This window comes from Phaethon lepturus, unplaced genomic scaffold (genome assembly GCF_000687285.1).
Source record: "Phaethon lepturus isolate BGI_N335 unplaced genomic scaffold, ASM68728v1 scaffold1499, whole genome shotgun sequence".
Taxonomy (NCBI): Eukaryota; Metazoa; Chordata; class Aves; order Phaethontiformes; family Phaethontidae; genus Phaethon; species Phaethon lepturus.
Window position 1 is genome coordinate 63,278 of NW_010563959.1, and position 14,367 is coordinate 77,644.

At 39.9% G+C, this 14,367-nt stretch overlaps 1 protein-coding gene across 1 annotated transcript in view; it reads right to left on the reverse strand.

Moving 5' to 3' along the window:
• The window catches only part of LOC104626696 (metallophosphoesterase MPPED2-like), a 48,449-nt gene that overhangs the window by 33,327 nt on the left and 755 nt on the right, over positions 1-14,367 (reverse strand). The gene's annotated exons all lie outside the window — the stretch shown is intronic.

Genomic DNA, 14,367 nt, shown 5'->3' on the forward strand with positions numbered 1-14,367 from the left:
GGTGGGGGTGGAGGAGGTGTAATTGCTCTAAGAAAGGAGATTTATAGCTACTCAGCTGCTAAGATTTCGAAGTGCTCCAAAACCATAGCTCTATTTCATCACATTTAATTTTTGTAAATATATTAAATTCAGTCAAGTCAGTAGATTAAAATAATATAGTAGATTGTATCATCCCAGACTTTGGCAAAATGTGATACAATCCCGTTTCAAAAACCTTAACATTGACTTGCCTGTGAGGACTATCACATGGATGAGCAGTGGCTAAAGAGCTATAAACAAATAGATTGCAGCAGCACAAGGGAGGTGCTAGTGGATTGCCACAGGGATTGGTATTAGGATCAGTTTTATTTAACATCTTTATTAATGATCTGTAAGAACGGGTAAACAGTACATTAATTAAATTCACGTGTTTCAGTATAGCGAGAGGTGTGAGGGAAAGAAATTATGCAAAAGGAGGTTAGAAATACTGAGAGAAGTAAGAACACGGGATTCCACCTGAAAAAATGCAGGCAAATACATCTGCGAAAAAATGAAAAAATGTAAATAATCTGTGAGAGGAAGAAACCTGAAAGCTGTTAAGCTAAAACAAAAGACCTAAGGGCAGCAGTTGACAGCAGATTATATATGAGCTTGCAACATGAATGGGAAAAGAATAAAATTGTCTGGGCTATGCGCATGGATGTATCACAAGACATCAAAAAGACAGTGTGACGCATGTCTGGACTTTCTGCAGAAGCAATGAAACATAAAGTCGCCATATGACGTCAGTATTTCAACTAGCCAAGTAACTCCACTCCACATACAGTGCGTTAGCGACACCCATGCAGAATATTGGGGTTTGGTTCCGAGCCTTTTGTGACAATTAAAAAAAAAAAAAACAACAAACAAACAAACAAAAAAACAACGACCAACCAACAGCCAACCAACCAAAAACCAATACCCAGGAATAGAAAAAAAAACCCCTGACCAGAACTAAGAAAGAGCAAAAGAGAAAAATCTGAAGGGATTACAAAGACTGAGCATATAATGTAACTGACACAGGGCCTGACAGGTACAACAATATAAATATCACGAAAGGAAAGGAAACCTTTAGGCTCATCTCACCAGTATGGTACAATTTGGATTTTTTTTTTTTTTTAAAATGAAACGAACTGAGGAAGAATACAAGCAGAATATTAGTTCCCATTAGTAACACCTATTACACTAAGGAACAATCTCAAAAGGAATTAACTAAAACTCCTTTTCTTCACTCATTAAAACTGCGCAAAACATTCAAAAATACAGTGTAGAAGACAATCCTGCAATAGCAGAATGACTTAATAGGTCTTTTCCATCTCTACCTTCAACGATTCCATAAGAGACCATAAGCAGAGAGACAACCCTCTGCAAAATTAAATCACTGGGAATCAACCAGAGAATGAAAATTAAATCACAGTAAAGTATTTTCTTCTTTGTAAGCATTAGCATTAATCACATGCAAAAGTAAAATATTAGTTAATTTGATTCTCTGTGCCTTCCAGACTCTCCCAGTCGAAATGAATCAATGCAGGAAGAGTGATTTCTCTGATAATTGGGGAAATGATAAGGAGGGAGGAAAGAAGAAGAAAGGAAAAAAACCCAGCAGAAATAGCTGGTGAAAATGAAATTACAAAGGGGGACTAGAGAAAACCATGTTAGGGGGGCTATTTCTTCTGAATTCCTAACAAGAACAATGTATGTAAAATTTCACCGTGGTGGTTTTGAATCAGCATTATCCAAAGACAGCTAGAATTGGAAAGAAAACCACCTCAGACTGTACAAACTATTACTAATTTGTTTAAGTGACCGTTTATTACTAGCCTGCAAACCTCTTTAAAAGGGCTAACGGCAGGCTCACCGCGGGAGAAGGTGGAGGTAACCCAGCACCCCAGCTGCTCCTCAGCCAACCGAGACGACGAGGAGCTGGCGCAATGAATTTGCAAGGCACGATGCATTCGGGAAGCCCTTCGCCTCCATCGCTGTGGAACAGGTTACTCGGGAGCGCGTCAGCCGCTCGCTCAGCTCTTCGTGTCAGGATCGCGTCAGCGACGAGGCACGACGGGAGGCGCGACATCTGCCCTGCGTCAGCGAGGGAGGGAGGCGTCACGCTGGCATCCCGCTCTGCTCGATAGGCCATGGCAGGTCCAAGTGGACAAACCGCAGCCCAGCAGCACGAAGCCTTTCACGTTAGTGGTTAAAGGATGGCACGAAGCGGTAAGGGACCGGCTCTCGGCGCAGCCAGCGAGAATTCAGGTGCGGACTTCACGGGAAGTCAAGACTGGGCCAGTTTGGCAAAGTAATTGAGTAAATTACTTAAAGGTAATTGAGGCTCGTGCACTAGAGAAACTGAGGCACGTGCCACGGGAACAGAGCGAAAGGGGCACGAACACAGTAAGAGGCAAGCGCAGCAGCTGAGACAAGCCCTGCTGCCTCGGGGCCAGCGATCTTCCCAGACAGCAGCCCGAGTTCCTTAGTTCAGGGACAGACTTTATTGAGCTGGCAAAGAAATGCGTAATCAACATAACAAAAGCTTAAAAAAAACGCCCCCAAAAAACCCCACAAAGAAAACAACCAAAGGAACAGTATAGAAAAAATAACGAGGGGTCTGGTTTGTTTCTTCGGATACGTTTTAAAAATAGATGCTTTCCTCCTCCAGGGAGGAAATACTGTATTTAATTAGAAGCATAAATCATTACGCTTTTATAGTTAGTAATATCTTCTATAAGGAAACTAGATTAGTTTCTCAGTACATATGCTGTTTATTTTTCAAATTTTACCATAAGTTCTAATAATGGAAGTGTCACAGAGCAGTTTGAGGTTTTTTGTTTATATTCCACCGACACTTAGATTATTTTTCGCTATATATACATCAGCAGAAATCTGTCTGACATCCTACCTACTGCAGAAAAATATGCATCTTAAATGGCCCTCTGAATGTTACGGGGATAGATTTATCTTTAAAACTCTGTAAAAGAGTTTAAAACTTAGCCCCCTATCTGTGATCAAAGCTTGAATTTTAATCCTTGCATTTAAAGCTGGGGCAGGTTTTTCTTCAAAACACCTAACAAGCAGTTCTGCTGTGACAGGGTCTGTTCTGCAGCTGCCGGTTCGCTCTCTATCAGCGTGCAGCCACAAATGTCACTAACTTAAGCAATTTTCTATAGGACCGCAATTATTTTCCTCTTTCTATTTTCCCTGTCCTACAGCAACACAATCAAGACGTAAATACAAAGAAAGCGCAGCAGACACAGCACTGATTTCATTGCCATTTCAGACAACCCCAGCAGCTCTGTGCCGTGGACTGATGAGGGAAGCACATTAAGCACTTGCAACAGAACATCCAAGCAGACCTGTTTTGCAGCCTGATTAATAGAAACAACCTCTAAGGACTAATCACAAGTCGAGCCCTGTTTTGTAGATTAATAGAACAAAGGCACAAGAGAATAGGGAAGGTTGCAGGACTGGAATATAAATAAGAAAAGGTGTACACTCTAGGTAGTTTGACTGCTAGTAATTATCAGCTGAAGGCACATCCTTACGGCGAGGTCTCGCTGTTCTGTGCTAAAGCAGCTCACTTCCAGATGGATGATCACTCTCCACATCTCTGAATATTTTATCTGTGTTTTAACTCCAAAATCTATGAAAGAACAACAACAAGAAAATCTTTCTCTGAAACGAAGCGCACTTCACCTCACCCTTAAAGTATCACTTAAATTTCTGTTGAAATTAGGAGATTATGAAATTTCCAAGAACTATTCTTTTCTGTTATACATACATGGATCAGCAAATACAATATTGGCATATAACGAATGACCGTTACTCAAAACACTACTGCCACTGCAGTATGGCAGCAGATGCTAGGGCCCAGCAGAGATCCCACACATCCCATCTTAACCCTGCACGGAGGTCTACTGCTCCTGCCGCACCACCCTGGCCAGTGGATTTTGCTGGCCCTGAGCAGGATTCTGCTGCATGAGGAAAAGGTACTCAGCCAGAGAAAAGTCCTACAAATAAACCCCTTTGAAACGAAATGCAAGATAACATCTATTTTTTCATTACCTGGAGTTTTGCTAATATTCAGAAACAGAAGTTATGCATGAACTACGTGGAGTGTCTATACAAATACCATATGGGACATGATGGAACTTTTTCGTGCCTCTGAGGAAAACAATTTCTCCGCTTTTGCAAGTATTCAGTTTGATTGGCTGTAACAAACCGTAGTGAAGATAATGGCAGCACGAAATGCTGCATCTGTGCCAGCTTCAGCGCTCCAGAAGTAGTGTGGGTACCATTCGCAGCCAGTGCTTCATCAAACACATGGAATCTGCTGTCCAAAACCCTGAATGAACTAAAAAAAGTCATTCCGACCCCAGGAAGGATGGATTTCAGCTTTCATGTTTCAGAATACCTCCTGATCTACAGAAGATTAAACAATACACTGAATTCTATCAGGATGATTTGTACTTGACTTATTTCCATATTTTCTAAGCTTTCCCAAAAGCTCAACCTCTTCCAGTGCTATACACACAAGAACACAAGCAATGTCATTCTTGAACCTTATAAATCTAGTTTATTAAAAAGGATCTTCAGGTTAGGCATTCTTTCTTAAAATGGTATTTTCCAGGTTTCTGAACAGATTTAAAGCTCGTGTTATAGTCACAAAGAGAAAAGGGAGACAAACTTACTAAGAACTGAAAACACAAATTCTGGTACCCATGGTCCTACGGATTACAGTGTATTGGAGCATTCCATGTTAAAAACGGGAACACGTTAGGACTACAGCTTTTGGATTAGCGCTCAGTTTGCCTTTCTCCTCCATTTTCTGTGATGCAGGACATGGATGGAAGTGTCCCAAGCAGCCCAGATGGAACACCGAGGTGTTAAAGAGAACACCTTTCTTGCAGTTTTTTTTTATTACATTCCCAGTTTTGGAAACAAGATACCATTAAAATCTGTGCCAGGAAAAGGAGATTGAAAGATTCATCCTTCCTTCTTACATAAAGCTTCCTTACATAAAGTTTGAGGTGATACACAATCTGAAAGTATACCGTCAGCGTACAAACTTGTATCCCTTACTCAAGAGGACAATACAGTTAGTAGCTGCAAATACTGGCTTTTGTCAGTAAGATATACCTATTTACACGCCCACAGAAATAAACTGGTTTTCTGAGGAACCAGACCATACAACTTGCTTGTCAGTCCTACCCTTCCAGCACATTATGCTGATGCATCAAAACGGAAGGCAAGAGCACTCCAGAAGCAGAGGACAGACAAGTCGGCAGATCTGCAGATACAATGCTCAAGCACTCACAACATTACTTGCAAACGAAATACGATGACACACTTGTCAGATGATTTCAAATCCTCCCAAGCTCATTTTCTAGGAAGCATTATTTCCTTTGTCGAAGTAGCCATCGGCACAGGTTTTCCCAACTCGACGTGTGCATCACTTTGTAAGGTAAACAGCTACGCACTTATATTAAAGTTCACACAGAAGGCTGTATACAAAATGCTGAAGAGGAGGAATATAGGATGGAGTTACTAGGCGGCAACTCCCATTACTTTTTCCCAGGTACACTGTACGTGCAGATCATAAACCGAAGTCCTTATTTGTGCAAAATTATAGCAGGTACTGTAACTTATCCTTGTAACTATTTTCATTCCATACTATCCAGAGGACAAGCAGACAACAAATGCAGGATAGTTTTTATATTGATGTCACTGACTGTACATTAAAAGACGACTATGTTACAGCAGGACTGGCCAAATTATAGGTCTTCATGAACATCCATAGCTGATAAGCAGGCACAGCTCACCTGTTGAGGCTATGTGATATGAATGGGCCGTGCTGGAGCAGGCACTTTTGGATAACTCAAACCAACTAACTGAGGAGGTAGCAGGGAATCACAACTTGTAAGGCCTTCTGTACTTACTCATGGGTGTCTGCAACCCAGCCACATCTATGAAGGCACAGTGATAAGCTGCTGACATCTTCCTGCTTGTAAACCACTGCTGAAGCTTTCTCTCTGCGTGCACGTACACAAACAGAGCTCTCAGCCACATTAAGATTTTTATATTTAACTAGTAGAGTCAGAAATGTCAGCAACTCTCATACTTGAGATGCACCCAAATCATAATATAGACTAGCACCTAAACATTTTAGAGGTGGTTATAAATATCCAGAGGTCTCATTGATTTTCAACTGAATCCATGAGTGTTGACCACTTCTGAAATAAGGTGCCAGATCTATTCTCCTGAACGGATTCTCATGAAAATCTGATGAATGTAGCTGTCACTGTTGACCTTTATGTCTATGCTCAGATTCACAATCAGTGTTCTCTTATCTGAAGCGCTTGTGCAATTTTTGCTTTATTTCATAGCCTCTGTGAATTACTTTAAGCATTTTATACACGTCAGGGTAAAGTTAGCGTTCTGATCAATAAGTATTAGATGAACGTAGAATCATAGACTCATTTAGGTTCGAAAATATATGACCCAAATCATCTTGAAGACAGTCATGAGAAATCTTATCCTTCACCGGCAGCTAACAAAATCTAGTCACTTGCTACTTGACTTACTTCTGTATTAGAAACAAATACAGGTTTTCAAACATAATTTCTCTTCCATTTCTGTTGCATTTTACCACCATCACATCATGTGAACTTTATCATCAGCTCCATCTGAAGCAATGTAAACTCTTCCAAATTTTTTCCTGTTTGTCCTGACTAGATGAACTATGAAGCAAACCACCTGCAGACTACATCTGTTTCACATCCCTGACAGTACACAGGGCAAGACCTACCTTCTCCCCTGTCACCCCCCCATCCTCATTCATTTCACTGCATCTTGTAAAGACACTTGAAAGTACCCCCATTTTTCCAATTACAACTCAATTCAGCAAACTTCTTACTATATATATCTGTATTTAACTGATAATTACATATTTAATTAAAGCTTATTACTAGTCTTACTGAGTCGGTGAAACTACGCGTGTCCCAGACTTGGCACATTTAGGTACCTTGTTGAACTGGAGGGGTTTTGGCTACGTTTTTCCAGTGCGCATTGACACGTGCACAGTGAATGTATCAGCCCACGTGGTGTCTTCTCACTCAGGGTCACAACTCCTGACTTAGAAATGATCCTTGCACCCAGTGCTTTTAAACCAGCAGCACTGCTGACAACTCGCCACCAAATGCACTGACGTGGTTTCTGGATCTAAATTCCTGCTGGAAACACACACATGTACGTGCGCGCTGAGCTGGATGGGCCTTGCCCTTCCAGTTCTACAGCCCTCACGTAGTCTGCCTACTCCTACAGCAAAGTCCTGGTCTCCCACTCACTTAGTTCCTTGCTGGAATCCTGAACCTCCTCCTGCTCTGTGCTCCAGCAGCCGGGCCCTGGCTGGCACTTGCCCACACGTCCTCCGCCAGCCTCTCTGCCTGTCACTCAGAGCATCCAGCTACTCCTTATTTCTTCTTGCTCAGGGTATACCACGTAGGGGCAACGACGCAAAGTGATGGGGCTTGAAGAGCACCATCCAAGGCAAAATCCATTCTGATGTCAGCTAGTCAAAGCTCAAGCCCCTCTCTTATTTCTCCACTCTCCTACTGTGAACATCATTGTCCTTGAGTGAAATAATTTTTCAGTTAACCTTGACAGCATGCTATTTTCAGTTTTGTCTTTCTTCCCTTCTGCGCTAGACCACCACGAAGAGAGATGGTGCACATACAGGCAAAAGGAAATGGAAAAGCAGGAGTCATGAAGTGAAGGACCCACACGGAAGAATGTATTCAAGCATCCACACACAACATTGACTCCAATCCTGTAAGGAACAAGGTATCTCCACATTTGGGTTAACTCTCTCCTTTCTGCCTCTTTCCCAAGCTTCCATTCTTTAAGGGGGTCCAGCCCCCTCCCAAGATGAAGCCTGTAGCAGCAGAATTGAAAATTTCAAAAGTTTTGTAGTATTCTCATTCATCCCTACTCTTCCTAACTCCTCGCTGGGTGCAAATGCTTTCAGCCTGCTCAGTGCACATAAATGCCACATCGACCACTGTTTTATTCCGGTGTTCCAGCAAAAGGAAAGCAAACTTCTTGTTCCTGGGCAGCTGGCAAGTGGGGAAAAAAGAAAAAAAACCCCAAAACACCAACAAAACAAAGCAAAACTACAAACACAAGCACAACTTGTGGGGTTTGTACTTACAACTTTTGTACCAAAGGCGATCTCTTTCTTGAGCAAACCGCATTTCAACCTACCAACAGGAGACCACCATAAATAATTAGCCCCTCAACAGCACATACTCATTCAGGCTTTTTGCTTTTTTCTGCAGCACCTACTGAACTCCAGGCAAACGGTGCAGGAATTAGAGACCCAGAGCAGATTCCCTCAATTGTGTGTTTGATACTGCTCTGCAGGAATTCAAATCCCTCGTTCCACCCTAGGAAGGATTCAGAAGAGTCAGGAGAGCCACCGTTTTACATCTGTTTTAACTGGCTAGACTTCCACCCGCAAACAAGCAGAGTTTGTGTGTTACACTAGTAATGAATACTCTAAAGTTCTTATTCGTGCTGAAGACAAGCCTGAAGGAAGGTTAAGACTTCATGATTTGCCTCAGTGCCAGGATGCAGAGGTTTCCATAGAATTAGCTAGGACAGGTTAGCATCATAATATTAAAAATTACTTATGAGATAACATATTTAAAAATACAGCCATTCCACTACTTATTTAAAAAAAAAAAAAAAAAGAAAAAGAAAGAAAATATGCTTTAAAAAGTAAACAGGACAATTTTTTACTTAGAAGTGAATCTGATATAAAGGAGACTGAAAAAAAATCAGCGACATTCCCAACAAGGCAGAAAATGTAAACAAACCGCTGCAATTGTAGACTGGGGGGAATACATTCTTCAATCCTAAAATGAGAGACTTGGAAGGACAAATGCCAAGAAAAACGAAACAGAAGCCTGCACCTTTAAACACAACCATGCTACAGCGGTGGTGTGTTTGTTTAACACACAGACAGAAGACTTCAGTCTTTGCCAATACTTTTCTCAGTTGCTGACTTCGACTGCATAAACGCCGGAATTCCTGAAAAACTGGTACAACACCAACAGTCTTGTCCAGTCTCCCTCCAGCTTGCTCACTGCCAAGTATCAATGCAGAACTTTAATTGCTGAGTAGTCCAATTTCTATTCCTCCCTTTTTAGGCACAAGCTAATTGCCAACTAAGACTACAAAAATAAAAGAAATGAGATCCATTCCAACCCATCAGTATATCTGAATCCTATCATGTGAATTGTCAATTGGTTTTCCAGTCCTCACGCTCAATATCTGCTGTTAATTTGCTTGCTATTTCAAGAACTTGAAGACTGTCAGCAAAATCTATGATGCATTACAAAACTTATAATTGAAAAGGAAAAAAACCACATTTGATGCTTTTCTGACAGGATAAACATGAAGTCTGAAAACACTGATCAGAAGAAGGGAGATGTACTAACTTAGAGATACTTGGATTAAAATATGATTGCAAATGAAGAGGCTAAGGAAATGTAATTATAGAAATAAGTTCAAACTTATGCAAAACCATTCGATGAAACCCACAATTTTCCACTGGGCTAAAAAGAGAAGAAAAAAAATTGCAGAAAACATAATTTTTTAAAGGAGATGACTGAACCTGTCTGTACCTTCTTAAGGCTGCATTATCTATGCCAATTAAAATTTTGCTTCTGAAAAAGAGTTAAGGCACTTCCTCTAGAGTTACTAAAAAAAGCAAATGAAAGCCGTGGCTTCGCAGAGGTGAGCAATAGTGAGCCGTTTGTTCTTGACCTCTGGATCACCCTACAGATCAAATTCTTGGACATAGGAAAAACCCACTAGTATTCATTAAAAGCAACTGGGAGGCCAGCTTTGTGCTTCTGTTCTTGAGACCTGAACAAGCTACAACTTGACAAATGTGCAGGATATTGCTGAACAATGCTGCTGTTCCTGTCAGAAGGGAAGAGCTTTATTCCCAGCCTCATTCAGGATGAATTGATTTTCATCACAATGATGCAAATTGCAGATTTCAGTCATTATTTAATAATCAATTTTAATCTTTTACGTTTGAACTTTTAAGTTATTCCCATAAAGTTGATTCCGTTAACCATTAAAATGCATTGATTTATATCAAATTAGCTTTTATAGTAAACATTTTCTTCCCTCAAAAAAATTAATCCGTCTGTAGTTATCTAAACAAAAATATATGCTTAAAGTCTTGGGTCTTCAGTTTTACTTTTCATCCTGTTAGATACGGGTGGAATTTGCCCATATATTTTAATAGCTAAAAATAATGTAAATGATTGCTTTATTAGATTATTTTCTACTTATGGCTTGTGACATTTTTCGTGGAATTTTTATGGAGAGCAGAATTTGAAATCCATAAATGAGCCTATTGCCTCATTATTCATGAAATGAACTACCATAAATTTCTATGCACACAAAGTCTCTCAGAATACTGTTTCATTTCCACTATTTTTGTCTTTCAAACAAATGAAACAAGCTATGTGTAGAGCTGAACAGCAGAGCAAAATAAAACAGAGAAAAATATTCTCCCTGAACAATTGTTTCTGTCAAAACGTGGTTTAAACAAATTCTGGCTCCAGTTAACTGCAGTTCTCTGGTGGTTTGAATGCTTTTAAAGCTTCATTAGAAACCAGACATTGCTAGAATATTTGTATTCAAACATCTATAGCATACTATAGTAATTCAGTCCTTAGCATGGATGAACAATTTCAAATATAATTTAAAAAACACACGTATTTTAAAATAACAACATTTGAATGTAAATAAAACTTACACATATCCACTTATACATATTCAGCACCCGAAGCTGCAGTAAAACCAGACTGTCTCTCCTTAGGCTTTTACAGATATATCAGTATAAGTTATGTTTAGGTATACTTCACAAAGGGAGTTTTAAGATTTAAAAGTTCATATATCCACCACTGTTAGTATTTTCTGTCCTGTTCAGTAAGTAGCCTCAACCTCAAATTTCCAAAGGAGAAAATGTTTCCACTGGAATCTTTCTGACTGCATAAAGTATAAACTATCAATTTTTTTCCCACCAAACAAGCCAGGTTCATAGGGCAAAGTCATAAGGAAGAGAAAGGAGGGAAGTGTTTTTGTGGATTGTTATCTGTAGACCAACTAGAAAATCTTCAGCCATTTTGGTCCTTCAAGGTACATCAAAGATTCTCCTATTTAAGGTGTGAAAATGTCAGTTATGTTCTCCACCTCTGAAAATGAGCAGAGCTCCGAGCACGATTCGTGTCCCACTCTTGCTCTTTTCTCTTTTAGGGGCTGACACTCTCTTTTCAACTGCCCTCCAGCTAATGCCATTTAATACTCTCAGAACCATCAGGCTAAATTCAAATTTTCTGCTCCTTAGAGGCTGTTGATATGCACCACCGCACACTCCAATTGCAAATACACATGAATGCTCCTGTGTATTGTAAGTTATTTTCTACATACAAATTCTACTAAACTGTAAGTTAGGAGGCACTATTTGAATTCTCTTAGGTCTTTAGAAAGCTTTCAGTTGTACCATGAGTAATAACATGTAATGAATATGGACTGGTATTTCTTTTCTGTAGTTACACTGAGTTGGCAATTTACATTTTCTAAATAGATAGATGACTTATAGCCAGTTTTCCCAGTCTTCTGGCAATTACTTCTTAGAAACCCCTGACAGGCTGAAACCTCCAGAATCACAGCTGTTATTCTTGGTTTGATCCCTCTTTTTAAATTAAAACCAGTAGCTTTATCAGCAAATGAGAATTTTTTCCCTCTGGAAATACTTACAAAAATGCACATAAATTGAACATGCCAACTTATCTCATTTTAGGGTTGGAGCATCTTCTGGGTTAATGGCCAGTGTTCCACTTCTGTGACAGAACTAATTGGGGTAAGGAGGCCATAAATACATACAAAACCCCCACAAATTCTCTTCCTTTGGGGTAATGTGAAGATTTATAGTAGCAGAATGAGACATGATTGGAAGGGAAGGAGAAAAAAAAATAAGAAATGGTAACAGGCTTGTCTGATTATTCTGTCTCAGTTTCCAGGCACAGAACAGATTTGAAACAGATTTTTCCAGTATCTGATGTGACTTTTCCTTCCTCTCAAAGACGAACTAAAATGCAGGAAAACAGATGAATTTTCACATTTTCCAGGAACTGTCAAGGGAGGGAGAGAGGGAGGAGACAACACCGCATCTCTATCCTCCGAACACAGACTAGCAAATCTAAAAAGCTGTATTCGAAATGATAGCCTGAACCCCGCATCAACAGTTGCACAAAACTTGCTTTGACAACAGTTTTTCACAGCTGAGCACAAATGAAACATCCTCCGAGCCAGAGGAGAAGCCTGCACTCAGCTGGAGCACAGCGTGCCTGCCTTTCTAGTAATCCAGCTTTATTCCCCATTGATCAGCAACTGGAAAAATCCAGTTATCAGTGGAATATAGGGAAGAATAATTAAGATTTGTCTTCCATGACTAGGTCAGAATATATATGCCGTTCACTTGTTACGGTTAAAGCAACTCAGTTCCTTTACATGGCATCCCTCAATATTTCAGAACAAACGTTTCAAATTCACGTGTATATCTGCAAAATGAAAGAACTTCTAAATGCAGCAGGAGGCAAAAGGATAACAGATTGCCATTATGGATTTGAGAAGCAAAAGAGGGGAAAAAAAGATCACTACATTTTGCTAGTACATATAAATATCAATGTAAAAGCCTACTGCGTGGTTCTCCATTTCAGAATATCAAGTTCTCTCTTCGCCAGATTCTATGGATTCTATGTTTTCCAGATCTCTCCAGCAGCCCTGTAGTAAGCAGAGTTCAGGTAAATCTGCCCCAAATAAATTTGAAAAGATGCCTACATTTTGTAATCATGGGATGCCTGCAGAATACAAGCCCTCTGAGTCTGGGACATACATGTGAAAGAAGCTGAACGCAATCTTAATCTTAGCAGCTAACCTTCCAGTTCACACAGCTCCTCGCCTTGCAGCAAGTCTCAAATCCATCTCATGCTACCCAAGGTCTTTATGTGCCCTGTCTCCTTCTGTGTGTTATATGCTGCCATACTAAAAAAATCACTTTGAAATGTCTTTAAGAGATGATTCCTAATCTGAATTAAGATAAAATTTCCCAATTATCTGATACTGCCAGATTTAGAGGGTGGGTTTGGTTTGGTTTTTTTTTTAGCAAAGCAATGTCAGGCTGATTGAAACAGCTAGCTAAAGGCTATGACTTAAATTTTAAAAATTAGTAGCTTAAGTCAAGAATGTGAGATAAAGAGCTAGATCACAGTTTTCTAGCCAGCACTAATGTACACATACGACAAAAAAAGTATTGTCAGAAGCATCAACACGTGTGGTGGTGTATGAATCAAGGCCTGCGGACCAAGTGAACAGTTAACAGAGGTGAGATGAAAGGGAAAATTTCTAATGTCTGTGTAGGTTTGCCCCATTCTTTGGTTCAACCTCTGCCTCTCCCTCTTCCTCTCCCACTTTTACCTTTAAAGCAAGCCCAACATAAAAAATAAGCTATACGCTTATAATAAACTCTTATCATATGTGTGCATAAATTAGCATCTAAGTACTTCAGCTGACAACTCAGAACACCAAGGAGTATAATGATTATCATTATTACAGAAGTTCAGGTTTCTGGCAGAGCCTGAAAGGACTGTGGCTGTTAGCATGAGCATTTAAAAAAAAAGTGCTACCCCAGACTCCACGCAGAGATACCGGGCGTCACAATTAAATGCATAGAAAAATCAAGGAAGATTCTCCTTAGTACAAAACTGTACAGCAATTTTTCCTGCATCTGCTTGGAGTGGAATGAGATCAAAACTGGCTTGAAATTTCACCATCACAACTTTACAAGCAAAAGAAAACAATGCCTAGAACAGATCAGAAATAACTCTTAGAGCGCCTGCTGCCTTGAACCTTGTGCTAGATGGGTGTTAAATACTACCATACTCATCTACTAGCACAGCAGACATAAATACATGAACAGCATACAAGACAATGGAGCTTCCTTCCCTAATGCAGACTAAGATACCACTGCAGTTAATCCATAAGCACAGAGTGGATATTGAGTCCACAATTTTTTAAGTGCATTCAGCAGGCAGAACAGAAATAATTACAATTCTTTTTCTCTTATTTTACACGCATGGCTAAATATAGCCCATTTACCCACAAAAAAATGTGGCAATTGTTTCAGAGTGGTTTACAGCTAAGTTCAATACTGTTCTGCAGGGCAATACAACAAAGCAGCTTCATGCATTTTCAACAGCAACGATTCCTGCT